Genomic DNA, 15,656 nt, shown 5'->3' with positions numbered 1-15,656 from the left:
TCCAGAGAGTTCATGTATAGAAATTCTGCCAAAAAATTATATATATATTAAATAAATGGCAGGCATATAAACAAAATATACCAGAGAGAAATCTTTGATTATTTGGGTCACTGTACTGTACTGACACTTTACAACAATTGAATTATTAAATTCAATTATTTAAAAAAAAAAAAATATTATATAAATTAAAAATTTATTTACTTAACAAGTGTTTGCTTGAGGACACCAATATTTTAGAAAGAATGAACTTGGTGGACGCATGTCTTTCCAGCTATGTAAGTAATATGGCAAAAAGATAATGACATTTGTGAGTTTATAGGACCACTATAGGCACCCAGACCACTTCAGCTCAATGAAGTGGTCTGGGTGCCAGGTCCCCCAGTTTCTGAGAAACTGCTATGTTTACATTGCAGGGTTAATCCCGCCTCTAGTGGCTGTCTTCTAGAGGCGCTTCCGTGACGCTCAAGCGAAAATCGGAGCTGACGTCAGAGTGGGGGGAGAGGTCACCGGCGTAGAGGGATCCCGCCGCTGGAGTAAGGTAAGTGGCTGAAGGGGTTTTAACCATATAGTGTCAGGAAAATGAGTTTGTATGCCTGGCACTATAGTGGTCCTTTAAATATTCAGTGATTGAAAAATCCTTAGTTCAGATAAGTTTGAGATTTTATTACAATTTTACTAATTTGGTCCATTGTTTCAGTCAACTGATCACAGCTCACTAACTAAATCCCTTAAATGTAAATTCTTATTTTACTGTTATGTGTATTCTAACAATTTTATTGAATAACCTAGTTTGTTTGTTTTTAATCATAATGAATTTTGCTCTGTAAGATCACTTTTCTTCCCCAAATCTACCAAACTGCAACATGAAAATTTTACTCCATTTTGTTTTTTTGAGTAGTAGTCAACTATGAATGTTCGCCAGTAAAAAACATCAACTCCCAGAAACCATTTCTGTGCCCTAAGGTGGTGCTTGTGGGGTATGCATTGCAGTGTTGTACAAAGCAGTATTGGTTGAGCATTTCCTGTTTGTGAGATCTCGCTGCAGACGGTGCAAATACAGGGTTTGTGTAGCAAATGCTAGGACTCCAAGTGTGAGTATCTTTTTGTTTTCCGTTATTTTTAATTTATGGTTTGGCTCATAGATCTTGCTTTTTGAATTAAAGCTAGGTTATATTTTAAGATATAACAAAAGATGACAATGCCACACTTATTAAACCAAATATATTTGTTGGAACAACTACTGCATTTACAAAGTATGCCATTTTTTCGCAGGTGATAACAGGGGGTACCTAATTAGAAATGCATAGTAGGGCTCTAAACTTATTAAATTTAAAAGGATCTTTAAAAGGATTGGAGTCACCCTTTAAAAGAGCAGTTTGATGTTACAAATACAATCCTGTATTTCTGATGTTAGTTGTAATCCTGGCTTGTTAGAATTACAGGACCATAGTGAAGTCCTACTTAAAGGACCACTATAGGCACCCAGACCACTTCATCTTCATGAAGTGGTCTGGGTGCCAGGTCCATCTTGGATTAACCCTTTCTGCTGTAAACATAGCAGTTTCAGAGAAACTGCTATGTTTACAAATGGGTTAATTCAGCCTCTAGTGGCTGTCTCATTGACAGCCGCTAGAGGCGCTTCCGCGATTCTCACTGTGATTTTCACAGTGAGAAGAAGCCAGCGTCCATAGGAAAGCATTGAGAATGCTTTCCTATGGACTGGCTGAATGCGCGCGTGGCTCCTGCCGCGCATGCGCATTCAGCCGATGACGGGGAAAGGAGGAAGAGAGTCCCCAGCGCCGAGGGAGTCCGGCGATGGAAAAAAGGTAAGGGATTAACCCCTTCCTCACCCTAGATCCCGGCGGAAGGGGGGCCCAGAGGGTGATGGGGACCCAAGGACCCTTTAGAGCCAGGAAAACGAGTATGTTTTCCTGGCACTATAGTGGTCCTTTAAGTTTAGCCATTCACTGATCTCATCATGGTCACCAAATGTGAACACTGCCTTTTCACAGGAGAGACTGTAGGGACAGGGCACTTTACATCAAAACTACTACATTAAGCTTTAGCAGTTCTGGTGCTTACAGTGTCCCTTTAAAAATGCTCTACTAATTATACGGCGAATTGTAGGGAATTTAGCATTTTATACCAAAATTGTTTAATTAGAGAAATTCTCAGAATTAAAGGACCACTATAGTGCCAGGAAAACATACTCGTTTTCCTGGCACTATAGTGCCCTGGGGGTGCCCCAACCCTCAGGGTCCCCCTCCCACCGGGCTGGATGGAGAGGAAGGGGTTAAACTTACCTCTTTCTCCAGTGCCGGGCGGGGAGCTCTCCTCCTCCTCTCCGCCTCCTCTCCTCCTCTTCGGCTGAATGCGCATGCGCGGCAAGAGCCGCGCGCATTCAACCAGTCCATAGGAAAGCATTTACAATTTTCACAGTGTGAAGCACGCAAGCGCCTCTAGCGGCTGTCAGTGAGACAGCCACTAGAGGCTGGATTAACCCAAATATAAACATAGCAGTTTCTCTGAAACTGCTATGTTTATAGAAAAAAGGGTTAACCCTTGATGGACCAGGCACCCAGACCACTTCATTAAGCTGAAGTGGTCTGGGTGCCTATAGTGGTCCTTTAACTGTTTTTCACCTGAGCTATTCTGATCTAAACTTTGAAATCCCCTTGTTTAAGGAACACTATAGGGTCAGGAAAACAAACATATATTCGTGACCCCATGTTGTTAAAAACACCATCTAGCCACCCTTGTCCCCCTAAATATAGTAAAACCTTACATTTTATTCCAGTCTGCTGCTGCAGGCTCTGCCCCTGATCTGCCCCCTTGGCTGACATCATCAGAAGTGTTATTCAAAGCCAATCACAATGCTTTCTTCTATAACAAGACAAATGATACAGCATAATATTAAAATATAACTTATCCTAAATAAGCATACATAATGATGAAGAGTGAGACTTTATCTGAAATATAGCTAGTGCCAATATAAAAGTATATAAACAAGTAATTTTATATTTGAGAGGATGAGCTGAACTTTGTTACTGTTAGTTTGTTGTAACAAGTGTTATATAAGTCATAAAGCTCCGATTATCTGTTAAGCAATATGTTTTGCACAAATTAATATAACTTTTGAAAAAATGGTCTAATAATTCTTCTTGACAGGATGGAGAATTCTGTTTATAAATAAAGTATGACTTCTGTTGATTGTAGTGGTTATTGTACTATACTAAAAAAACAGGACTCTGCCAGGCACACAAAGCCCATCTCCTCTATAGTTCCACTGAAAAGGCAAAAATTACTCTTCTACATTACATTGCAAATCCATTAAAGTTTGGATGGCAGTGATATGCCAGGAACAATTGGGTGAGTCAAAGGGATACTCCACTGCCCAAATACAAAATGAAAACTAGCATGCATTTAATTATGTATTTTTTCATTGGGGTTATATCTAAAAACAGCTTGCAAAAACTGCATATCTCTTACCTGCTGCCTTTGCTAGCCCTCCTCTTATAACCCCGCCCAGACTTTGTCTTGCTGTCCAATCACAGACTCCCCAAGGCAGCTCAAGGAGAAGTTCTTTCTAAGGCAGGTGCTCTGGGCAATTGCTGCCTCTTGAGGTTAGCTCCCCTGAGTTAAACTACCAGGAAGTAACAGGACCATTTGTCTGCTTGAAAGCCAGCGGGTGTAACCAGGTTAATAAAAGTGTAAATTTCTACTGAAATCTGCACTGTTTAAAAAAAAAAAAAAATGAATAAAGAAGACACACTCTTCACACATAAAGATTTTCAAAAAACTAAAGTGCTTTAGGGGTCTGGCGTGACCATTTAGCTAACCATTCTTAGCCTATAATTGCTTTCTCTGGCTCTGTCTGGGTCAAGGAGGTTTGAATTAGTGGCATTAACCACATGGGTACTTTATTAAAATGGGTCCTCTAAAATAAATAGCCACTAATAGGAATAGCTGCAATAAAACAGTTGACAGTGACAAAAATACAATATTAAAAGTTACTATTTAGAGGCTCCAATCAATATAGACTAATTAACAAAATTAAGTGGTTTTTTTTGTTTTGTTTTTTAAGTATCCTAAAACACTGTAGTGTTACATCACTGCACTAATACTATAATTAAAAACACAATCAGTACTAAAGTATACGTAGCATTATCAAAAGCATGAAACCTGTACATCAAAACTAAATCTGCCAACCCCCCCACTCTAAACGTGAACTCACAAATAGCAGCATCCAAATAAAACGGATAATAAATCCCAGAGGGACCAAGAGTCCAATGTCCGAGCATGTGTGACTGAGCCATGTTGGTACCTGGTGTAGTGTCCCACACAGTATGATATAAAATACACTTGCGGTGAGTCTTTTTAATTCCAGTTGGAAAAAACTATGTAAAATAATCCAGTGGACGTGTGCATTAAACCGAGCGTGACAATAAGTGATAGCAAGGTCCACAGTTCCACGCTTCAAAGCTCAGTGGTACAAGATTTTACGTTACTACGTGACACTATGGGACACATGTCAACACCTTTAGTCTAAAAGACTCTGTCGAGACGTGATATCCAACCAGTGCTAGGCCGGTGATTTAAACGGCTCTAAGTGAGTGGAAATGGAGTGTGTAGATAGAAAGAGGGATTCAAAATGGAATGCCTGAACCACATGGGTCACAATAAAATTATTTTTTAATTAAAAGAACTCTTTCTGAAGGAGCATTGTTGCTCCTAAAAAAGAGCATTTAAACTGAAGCAAGCCAATCACAGATTGAGCACTCACAAGATAATGTCAGACACGGACTATGAGCTGCAAACATTTCAGTCACTTTTAATAAAACAACTGTTAAAGAAACACCATAGCGTTAGGAATACAAACATGTATTCTTAACGTTATAGTGTCCTGAGACCTATCTAGGTGTTTCTAACCTCCGTAAAAGGTTAGTACTACTAACCTTCCAGCCCTCACCACACTGCTGTTCTCGCTGCCGCTCCCCCTCCCCCTCCATGGGAAGAACTAGGAGGGTCATGGCCATGTGCAGCAAAATGCAGAACTGTGACAATCAAACGCTCCTCTAAGACATTCCTCCCAACATTTCATATGGACAAAGAGAGACACTTTAACTTTAGGGGTGTGCCTGTGGGTGTGGCCAGAGGCGGGGCTGTTCTGAGAAATTTGAAATTTCTCTTGAACAATTTATGCAACTAAAATGTAATCCAGAACAAGAACAATGTATCTTATTCACACAGACTGATTTCTAAACACATTTATTGTAATTTAAAAACACAGCACTGTGAGTATTATTGCTGTGGAGCTCTGTCATACACTCAGACACACCAACAATGCAGAGCTCCTAGAAAAGAGGGGTATTAGGATAGAAAAGAGGGACAGAGGGAACCAGGCCCAATACAGGGAGTGTCCTTCCTAAATAGGGACACTTGGCAGATATGCTAACAGCTGCGTTTGATCTATAACTAAGTTTTACTTTGATAAGATGAAGCAGTCCATTTGCCTTCGCATTATGTCATCTGAATCAAAGTGTAAACAGTATGGATGAAATTAAAATTAGAAGGAATTGTCATCTGCGGGCTATAGACCTGAAACATTACGAGAGAAGTGTTTTGCATATTTATGGGGTTAATAATTAATTACACAATTTATGTCGCAACTACTTTGTCGCAACTACTTTGTCACAGGTACAGCTTGATATAATTATGTTCATTTTACGTTTTTTTTTTTCACTTTGTAATTATTTTGAGAAATCATTACAAGTGTCACTTCTGATTTTTACATATTCTGGCTGCTTATTCCAGGGTCCTAAAAAGGAAGTGGATGAGTTTTGCCAGTGAGTTTATTTACGATGAATATTTGTATTTGTATACTTTGTATGTTGTGAGGAAGGTATCCTGGGTTGTCCCAAATCCCTGAATATATTGAATAAATATAAGTAATCTTGTATATATTGAATAGATATAAATAAATAAACATTGATAAGGATTTCAGCCAGTTGAAGTGACCTGGCACAGGACTTCTGTGTTATTTGAAGAAAAAGCATTTAACTCTACAAAAAACTTCTGCAGATCAAAGTTAAAGTACTTTCAATCTCACAATTGCAAATTAAAATGATGTTTAACTTTAAATAGAAACAATAAGAATATGTAAGGATCGATTATTTAAAGTCAATGCATTGCCATATATCTCTCAAAGCATTCTATACTTTACGTGCTGCCGAGAGTGCTGGATGGATGGTAATCATGTGTTAAGGATGACAAACCATGACTATTTTTCTGCGCCAAAGAAGTGAACAGAGGTTCTATCTCAAGCTTTCAGTTACTTACCTTGCAATAAAGTTCCAAACACCCTACAGAGCCATGCCACTGGATGCTCTCCACCAAGATATAATTAGTAAAGTAGCATGGCCCAAACATTTGACACTGTCAGAGACACGTAATTGAGTGTCCTTAATGTAACAAAGTAGCATGGCAAACTGAGAATTATGGAATATACCTTCCACGGCAACATTACAGCAGATATCCCTAACCCTAGGGCAGGACTAGGCAACCTTGGGCACTCCAGATGTAGTGGATCACGTCTCCCCTGATGCTTTGCCACCATTATGACTGTAAGAGCGTTGTTGTAGATGTAGTCCATAACAACTAAAGTGATGGAGGTTGCCTAGCCCTGCCCTATGTCCACCTAAACCCTAAAAAAGCCCCTCTAAAATTATTTTAACACTAAGTCCCACTAAACCAACGGTGTGTGGTACACGGGAGTATTCCACAACATTACAGCATAGGGTACAGACGTGATTGGCACAATAATGATCCACATTCTTTTCAACATGGTGACATTATTGTATCTCCTAAACACACTGCAACATTCTTAACCTGACTTTTCAAGATTTATAAAGTGAATTAATTTCAAATCTTTATGCTTCATCGGGAGCCTAGTGTAGTTTTGTATTCTGCTGTGAACTCTGTCTCTTCTAAGATTGCATGGGATGCGCACAGGATTGATCCATAACACAAGACCTCTTCAAGATCTGGTTTTGTCTGCTGCTTGTAAACACCAAGTGTCACTCATGGCTTTGATGGACAGCTCCAATTATCTTGCCAAATATTTGTACTTCTGACACACGTGGAGTAGGATCATAGAGTATGCATGTTACTGCTCTTACTTCCTAAAGATTATTTTAACAAATGTCTCACCAGTGCCCATCATTTTATTTTTTTACTATTTATTCCACATTCAGCGCTTTTTCTTCTCCTTTCCCACCAGCTCTTTCCTTATCTACCCCTTCAGACTTGATGTGCCATTCTCTCTTCATCCAACGTTCTGACTTCAACCTATTTTACCCTTAGTCTCTCCCTTGCCCTCTCCCTGTCTTTCAATACCCCTTTCTACCCATATCTTCTTCACCCTATACCCCTCGCTGCCATGCTCTAAGCTCTTTTCATTCTGTCTTAATCCATTGGCAATGTGCCTGGTTTTCACCCACTATATCTCCTTTTTTTCGTTTTGCTTTCCATCCTTATCACCCAGCCTATTATTTGTCTCTCTAATCTAATCTAATCTAATCTATTTTTGTGTTGCACAGCTAAACCTTTTTTCCCATTGCTGGGCTGAACCTGGTGATTTCGAGAGATACACAATTCCTTACAATTCCCTTGGGATTAAACAGGATATCAAAGACCCTTTAGCGTCCAGTAACTTGAAGTGAACATGATTTAGTCTAAAAAGCATTTTCCTGTGTCTCACACAAGCTATATATTTCTCCAATTAGAGCAGGACAAATATCACTGCTGGGTGATTCAAGTTATAATGACAACATCTAATAATATGCCCCCAAGGGTGTCAAAGGCCAATAAGATCAATAATATATTATCTTGTATTTTGTATACAACAAACAGAGGTATGTCTGCCTCATATACTGAGTTATATTCCGTCTTCCCCCAGGCTCATTTCACCGGTTGCTATGTAACAACAATTGTATCTGTAAATTTAGACCACTTTTTCACTCCAAGAGGAGTAATACGTTGTTACCTAGCAAAAGCATCACCGTTGTGTTTATTTCAGGTTTAATAAAATGTACGAGAGAGAGAGTTATGAATCACCTTCCTAATCTAAGAGTAGGACTCATATAAATGTTTTGCCCCCAAATGTTTCAGCCAGTGCCTCTCATGCCAATGGATGTGTTGAGTATGTGGGTTTCCTCTTTAAAAGGAACACCAATGCACCTCAGGCTTCTAGAGAAGACCGGCTACAGAAGGTTTGTTTTAAGCACTCCTGGACCATTTCCACATGGTTAACAGATTCTTTCTTCGCCCTCAAAGTCCCTTCTATGCACCAGGTGTGCTTCTGTTTTCAAATGAAAATAAACCGTCATTGATCCCATACCTCCTGTCCTCAAACAAATATCTTCTCCTCTGAATATTAACTTTCTGGATTACCCAGAGAAAGAGAATCTCGCTTATTGGGACTGTCCCTGCCAAATCGGGAGAGGTGGCACTGGCAGTAATGTAATGCTTGAAAAAAGGGGGATTTAAACCGTGGATATAGCAAGTAAATAGTGTTCAAGAGGGAAGCTATTTTTTAATGCAATATTTATATAAAAGTGGTTGTCGTAACATTAGAGCTGCACTCTTGAATAAAATTGTTTTTGGAATAGGCCTTAACCCCTTCAGGACCGGCCTGTTTTTGCGATGTTTGTACGTTAAGGACCAGAGCAGTTTTAACACTTTTGTGGTGTTTGTGTTTAGCTGTAATTTTCCGCTCTCTCATTTACGGTTCCCATACAAGTTATATATTGTTTTTTTCACGACAAGAAGGGCTTTCTTTACATACCAGTATTTATATTATGTCATATATTGTATTTAAAAAAAATAATGAAATATGGTGAAAAATAAAAAAAAAACATGTTTTTGGACTTTTACTTGAAAAATCTTTTACTTATCTACAAAAGCTAATGAAAAAAACTGCTAAATAGATTCAAAATTTTGTCCCGAGTTTAAAAACACCCAGTGTTTACATGCTTTATTGCTTTTTTTTGCAAGTTATAGGCCTATAAATACAAGTAGGAAATTGCTGTTTCAATATATATATATTTTAAATGTATCAATAGTGACATTGTTACACCGTTATCTGTCATAAATCCCCGAAACACACCTAACATGTACATATTTTTTAGAGTAGACAACCCAGGGTATTTAAAATGGGGTATGTCCAGTCTTTTTTAGTAGCCACCTAGTCACAAACACTGGCCAAAGTTAGCATTTATATTTGTTTGTGTGTTAAAAATGCAAAAACCGCTAACTTTGGCCGGTGTTTGTGACTAAGTGGCTACTAAAAAAGGCTGAACATACCCCATTTGCAATACCTTGGGTTGTCTTCTTTTGTAAATGGTATGCCATCATGGGGCTAATTCTCATTCCTTGGCTACCATACGCTGTCAAAGGCAACCTAACCAATCTGACAAATTTCAATAAAAAAAAAAAAAGTAAAATCAAGCCTTATATTTGACCCTGTAACTTTCACAAACACTATAAAACCTCTACATGTGGGGTACTGTTATACTCAGGAGACTTCGCTGAACACAAATATTAGTGTATCAGAACAGTAAAATATATCACAGCAATAATATCCTCAGTGAAAGAGCTGTTTGTGTGTGAAAAATGCAAAAAACTTCACTTTCACTGACAATATCATCGCTGTGATATGTTTTACTGTTTTGAAACACTAATATTTGTGTTCAGCGAAGTCTCCCGAGTAAAACAGTACCCCCATGTACAGGATTTAGGGTGTCATAGAAAGTTACAGGGTTAAGCACAGTGCTAGCAAATTAAATTATCTGGACTTTTGGCCTGGGTTGGCAGGCAGGTCCCTCAAATTGCAATCATTAAAATTACTTAATTAGGTAAAAATATTACATAAATATGCACGTAGAATTTTAATATATATACATATTTATATATTTGACGTCTACGTGTATATTTATGAAATTATTAATGTAATTTTGTATGTGGACATATGTATATTTCGTATTATTTTTATTTATTTATTTATACATAGATATATATATCATTACATTCTAAGTGTATTTTGATATAAATATATATATATCAATATCAAAATACTGTTAGAATAAAATTGAATATATATATATAATTTTTTTTTAATTATTAAAAATTATTTTAATTTTTTGTTATTTATTTTTATTAACATATTATTTGTATTTTATAATAATATATATATACCATATATAGTTATTATATATATTGTATATATTCGTGTGTAATTTAAATATAAGTGTATTTTTATATTAATATACGTATATATAAATATAAAAATACACTTAGTGTGACATTATATATATGATACATATACATATATTATATATATAGATATAATACATGTATATATATCATATATATATACACATATTATAATTTTTTTTACACTGATTGTTTTTTTTTTTTACTTTATTTTATGATTTTACACTTGCAGGGAGACTGCCTGTCAGCACAGACAGTCCCCCTGCAGGCAGATACAAAGACCCCTATTGCGGTCATGTGATCGAGTGATCACATGGCCGTGGGGTCCTGATCTGCCGAGGGGGGACTGCCCGGGCAGACAGGCAGTCCCCCTGGACCGGGAGGAGAGCTGATCGCCGCCGTGGGACCGACGGCGATCAGGTAAGTAGCCCAAAACCGTTATGACGGTTCAGGACCGCCAGCGGTCCAAACGCACGTTTTACCGCTGACGGTCCTGAACCGTCAGCGGTCCTGAAGGGGTTAAAGGACCACTATAGTGCCAGGAAAACATACTCGTTTTCCTGGCTCTATAGGGTCCTTGGGTCCCCCTCACCCTCGGGGCCCCCCTCCCGCCGGGCTCTAGGGTGAGGAAGGGGTTAATCCCTTACCTTTCTCAATGCTTTCCTATGGACGCTGGCGTCTTCTCACTGTGAAAATCACAGTGAGAAGCGCGAAAGCGCCTCTAGAGGCTGTCAATGAGACAGCCACTAGAGGCTGGATTAACCCTAAAGTAAACATAGCAGTTTCTCTGAAAATTCTATTTTAACAGCAGAAAGGGTTGATCCCAGAGGGACCTGGCAGCCAGACCATTTCATTAAGCTGAAGTGGTCTGGGTGCCTATAGTGGTCCTTTAATACCTGATGTGAAAAAAAATCTCACTTAGAATTCCTGCCAATTCCCCCTTTACAGAAAAGCTGTGTACCATCATTGTAGCATGTGCCTTTTAATAAGTTTTTCTTTTGATCTTTTAAAGAAATTCTTATGTTGTATATTAATTATTATATAATTTATTTATTGGAACTAGTGGTTTTCCAGGGACTTGCCATGCCATGGTCTTGCCCTTTTTTTCCACAATACCCCTATAACATGAATTAACACATGGATTTACTTACTAAACAGTATATTATGAATCACTCTGAATTGCAAAACGAGGCCAGAACAGCTCATTTGGAGACTTTTCTTTTCCATTTGCTCTTACGGACATAATCTTGAATTTCTCAATGTACTGATCTATTAATTTACAGATTGGTGAATACCCTCCTAAGGATGTTATGTCGGTAGTAAAATAGACTAAATAAAATAATTGTGTAATAATAATATTCCATTATGTTTCAAATTTTCTTAACAGACTAACTGAGGTTAGACATATTTTATAATTCCTAAGGACAATATTGAAAGGACCTGTTCATTTGAACTTCACGTATTGCCCACTGGCATGGATGAGTACTTATCACACAAAAAATACCTTCCTTGCCATACATATTAGGAAATCCTGTCATATGGGAAGATCGTATAACATGAAATCCCAAACCACAGCATAGATAGCACTTATAGCTCATTACTTAAATCAACTCTTGCACAACGTTGACCTTCCTCCTTATATATTTGGCCATGGAAAATGTTGCTGGTTAATTACGTAATGTGAGGGACATATGTAAAAGGGAACTTTTAAGCGATAGCTTCTACAATTATAATACATATAGTAAAAAAAAAAAAAAAAAAACACAAATAACATATATATTCTCCTGTGGAATTCTGTTATGTTATATGCTGTCCATGAGTAATGTTTTAATTTTATTGTTGGTCAATTTTAGTCATCGCTGCTGTGTGCTATTTTTTTACATCCAAACAGCGATAGCGTGCAAGGCCTTCTAAATGTCAAAATGTCACAAGACCCCATCTGGAATCCCTAGCCTTCCTGGTTACTTCTTGATTTAAACACATGCCAAACATTACACTCTTATTGCACACATATGTAAACGATAAACTATGGGCTAAACTGCAGGGTCCGTGGCTCGGTTTTTGTCATTGATTCTTTTGGATCACAACCCATGGTTAGATTTTAAAAAAATAAAAAAAAATAAAGAACAAGTTTAAAGCAGCATTCATTGCTAAGGGTACCTGCAGAAATGTAAGGTGAAGTCTGAAATATGATTCCTGTGCTTATTTTACGTGAAACTGGGAATTCTGGGAAACAAGATATTTTTGGAGTTTCTTCACCCAAGGCGGGCTTCCCAAAGTAAGGTAAGGTGCAACAGAAATTTTTCCAACTTTGCTCGTGAGGAGTTATATTGTGCTTGGTGTCCCCTCAAATTATTTGGCATCAATGCTAATTATTAATAGCAATAACTCTATCATTGAATTAACCCCTTAAGGACGCAAGACGGTTCAGGACCGTCATCGGCATTTTTGCGTTGCCGACCGACGACGGTCCTGAACCGTCCTAAATTTAAAATGTACTTACCCGATCGCCGTCGTTCCCCCGGCGGCGATCGGCGGTGCTCCCGTTGTGGGGAGACTGCCTGCAGCCCAGACAGTCTCCCCATGGCGGATTAGGACCCCTGTGGCCATGTGATCGCCCAACAGGGCGACCACATGGTCACAATAGGTGTCCTAGTCTCTGCCTGCAGGGGGACTGTCTGTGCTGACAGGCAGTCTCCCTGCAAATGTAAAATCATAAAAAAAAATTAAAGTTATAGTTAATAAAAAAAAAATATTATTATATATGTGTATATATATAATATATAGACATATATTATACCTATATAATATATGTCTATATATCATATATATATAATGTCATGCTAAGTGTATTTTTATATTAATATGTACATATATTAATATAAAAATACACTTATAATTAATTTACACACGTATATATATAATATATATAATAACTATATATATATTGTATATATATATTATTATACAATACGAATAATAAATAATTTAAATTAAATTAAAAAAATTAAAAATAATAATAAAAATTAAAAAAAAATTATATATCTATACGAAATGTTATTCTAACTGTATTTTGATATTAATATATATATATTTATATCAAAATACACTTAGAATGAAATTGTATATATATTTATGTATATATAAATAAATAAAAAGAATACGAACTATTCATATGTCCATATACAAAATGACATAAATAATTATATAAATATACACGTAGACTTCAAATATATAAATATGCACATATATTTAAATTCTACGTGCGTATTTATGTAATATTTTTACATAATTAAATTATTTTATTGATTGCAATTTAAGGGACCTGCCTGCCAACCCAGGCCGAAAGTCTAGAGAATTTAATTTGCTAGCACTGTATTTTACCCTGTAACGTTCTACGACACCCTAAAACCTGTACATGGGGGGTACTGTTTTACTCGGGAGACTTTGCTGAACACAAATATTAGTGATTCAAAACAGTAAAACATATCACAGCGATGATATTGTCAGTGAAAGTGACTTTTTTTGCATTTTTCACACATAAACAGCACGTTTACTGATGATATAATTGTTGTGATACATTTTCCAGTTTTGAAACACTAATATTTGTGTTCAGCAAAGTCTCCTGAGTATAACAGTACCCCCTATGTACAGGTTTTATAGCGTTTTTGAAAGTTACAGGGTCAAATATATGGGTCAAATATTTTTGCATTGAAAATGGCCAGGTTGGTTACGTTGCCTTTGAGAGCGTATGGTAGCCCAGGAATGAGAATTACCCCCATGATGGCATACCATTTGCGAAAGAAGACAACCCAAGGTATTGCAAATGGGGTATGTCCAGTCTTTTTTAGTAACCACTTGGTCACAAACACTGGCCAAAATTAGCGTTCAATTTAGTTTTTTACTTTTTTCACACACAAACAAATATGAACGCTAACTTTGGCCAGTGTTTGCGACTAAGTGGCTACTAAAAAAGTCTGGACATACCCCATATTGAATACCCTGGGTTGTCTACTTTAAAAAAAATATGTACATGTGGGGTGTTATTCAGCGATTTATGACAGATAATAGTGTTACAATGTCACTATTGATACATTTTAAAAATGTATGTTTTGAAACCGCAATATCCTACTTGTACTTATAGCCCTATAACATGCAAAAAAATAGCAAAAAGCATGTAAACACTGGGTATTTTTAAACTCAGGACAAAATTTTGAATCTATTTAGCAGTTTTTTTCATTCGCTTTTGTAGATGAGTAAAAGATTTTTCACATAAAAGTCAAAAAACATGTATTTTTTTCAATTTTTCATCATATTTTTTCATTTTTTTAAAATTAAATTACATGAGATTATATAAATAATGGTATGTAAAGAAAGCCCCTTTTGTCCTGAAAAAAACAATATATAATTTGTATAGGAACAGTAAATGAGAGAGCGGAAAATTACAGCTAAACACAAACACCACAAAAGTGTAAAAAGATGCCTGGTCGCAAATGTACAACATCGCAAAAAAAGTCCAGTCCTTAAGGGGTTAAGCTTTAAATGAAAAAAAGTGAACTATCTTTATTTTAATTCACTCCTGTAAAGACTATAACAACATATAAGAAACGGATTCACATGTGAGCATTGGTGGTTCAGTGGTAGAATTCTCGCCTGCCACGCGGGAGGCCCGGGTTCGATTCCCGGCCAATGCAACTGTATTTTTTTTTTTTTTTTTCATATATAAATATTATTTAATATCACACACCCATAATAATCTAACATTCTAAAAGTTTTATAAAAGCACAAATTAACAGAAACGGTTTCTAAAGTTCTGCAGGACTGTTAGAATGTTACTAACAATGTGTACAGAAACATATGTAAGGGTACTGACAGGGTTAACCTGTGTTCCTATGTAATATATCGGCATGCCGATATATTCCCTTGCCGTACGCGGCCGTGTCTATAGTACGCCCTACTGAGAGCATTGCAATGACGGCTGGTGATGGGTTTCATTCGCAGAATGTTTATAGATCAAGCAATGATACATTGTTACTATTACCATTCTGAATAGAACGTTCAGATCCTATCTATCATGATCCAGCGGTTCCGGGTGTCAGCTGGGGGATGTAGCTCAGTGGTAGAGCGCGCGCTTCGCATGTGTGAGGTCCCGGGTTCAATCCCCGGCATCTCCAGCAAAAGGTTTTTTTTTTTTTTTTACTCAGCATTGAAACAACACTGAATAACATAGAAATCAGAATCAGAAACCATTCAACACAAACTTTCTCTCTTCTCAATAAGTTACTGTTTATCTGATTTATTCATTCTTATTCCACACACATTATTGGGAGTTTATCATTACTATTAATATCATTTTTATTACTGTATGATTATTAATAAGTGTA

At 37.0% G+C, this 15,656-nt stretch overlaps 1 non-coding gene across 1 annotated transcript; it reads left to right on the top strand.

Annotated features, from left to right (window-relative positions):
• Positions 1-15,374: 15,374 nt before the first annotated feature.
• On the top strand, positions 15,375-15,446 carry TRNAA-CGC (transfer RNA alanine (anticodon CGC)). The gene has a single exon. It is a non-coding gene; the product is annotated as a tRNA-Ala (tRNA).
• The last annotated feature ends 210 nt before the right edge of the window (positions 15,447-15,656 follow it).

The sequence above is a fragment of the Pelobates fuscus genome, chromosome 8 (genome assembly GCF_036172605.1).
Source record: "Pelobates fuscus isolate aPelFus1 chromosome 8, aPelFus1.pri, whole genome shotgun sequence".
Lineage (NCBI taxonomy): Eukaryota > Metazoa > Chordata > Amphibia > Anura > Pelobatidae > Pelobates > Pelobates fuscus.
Note: the sequence above shows the minus strand (reverse complement) of the source record. Positions and strands in the feature narration are given on the sequence as shown.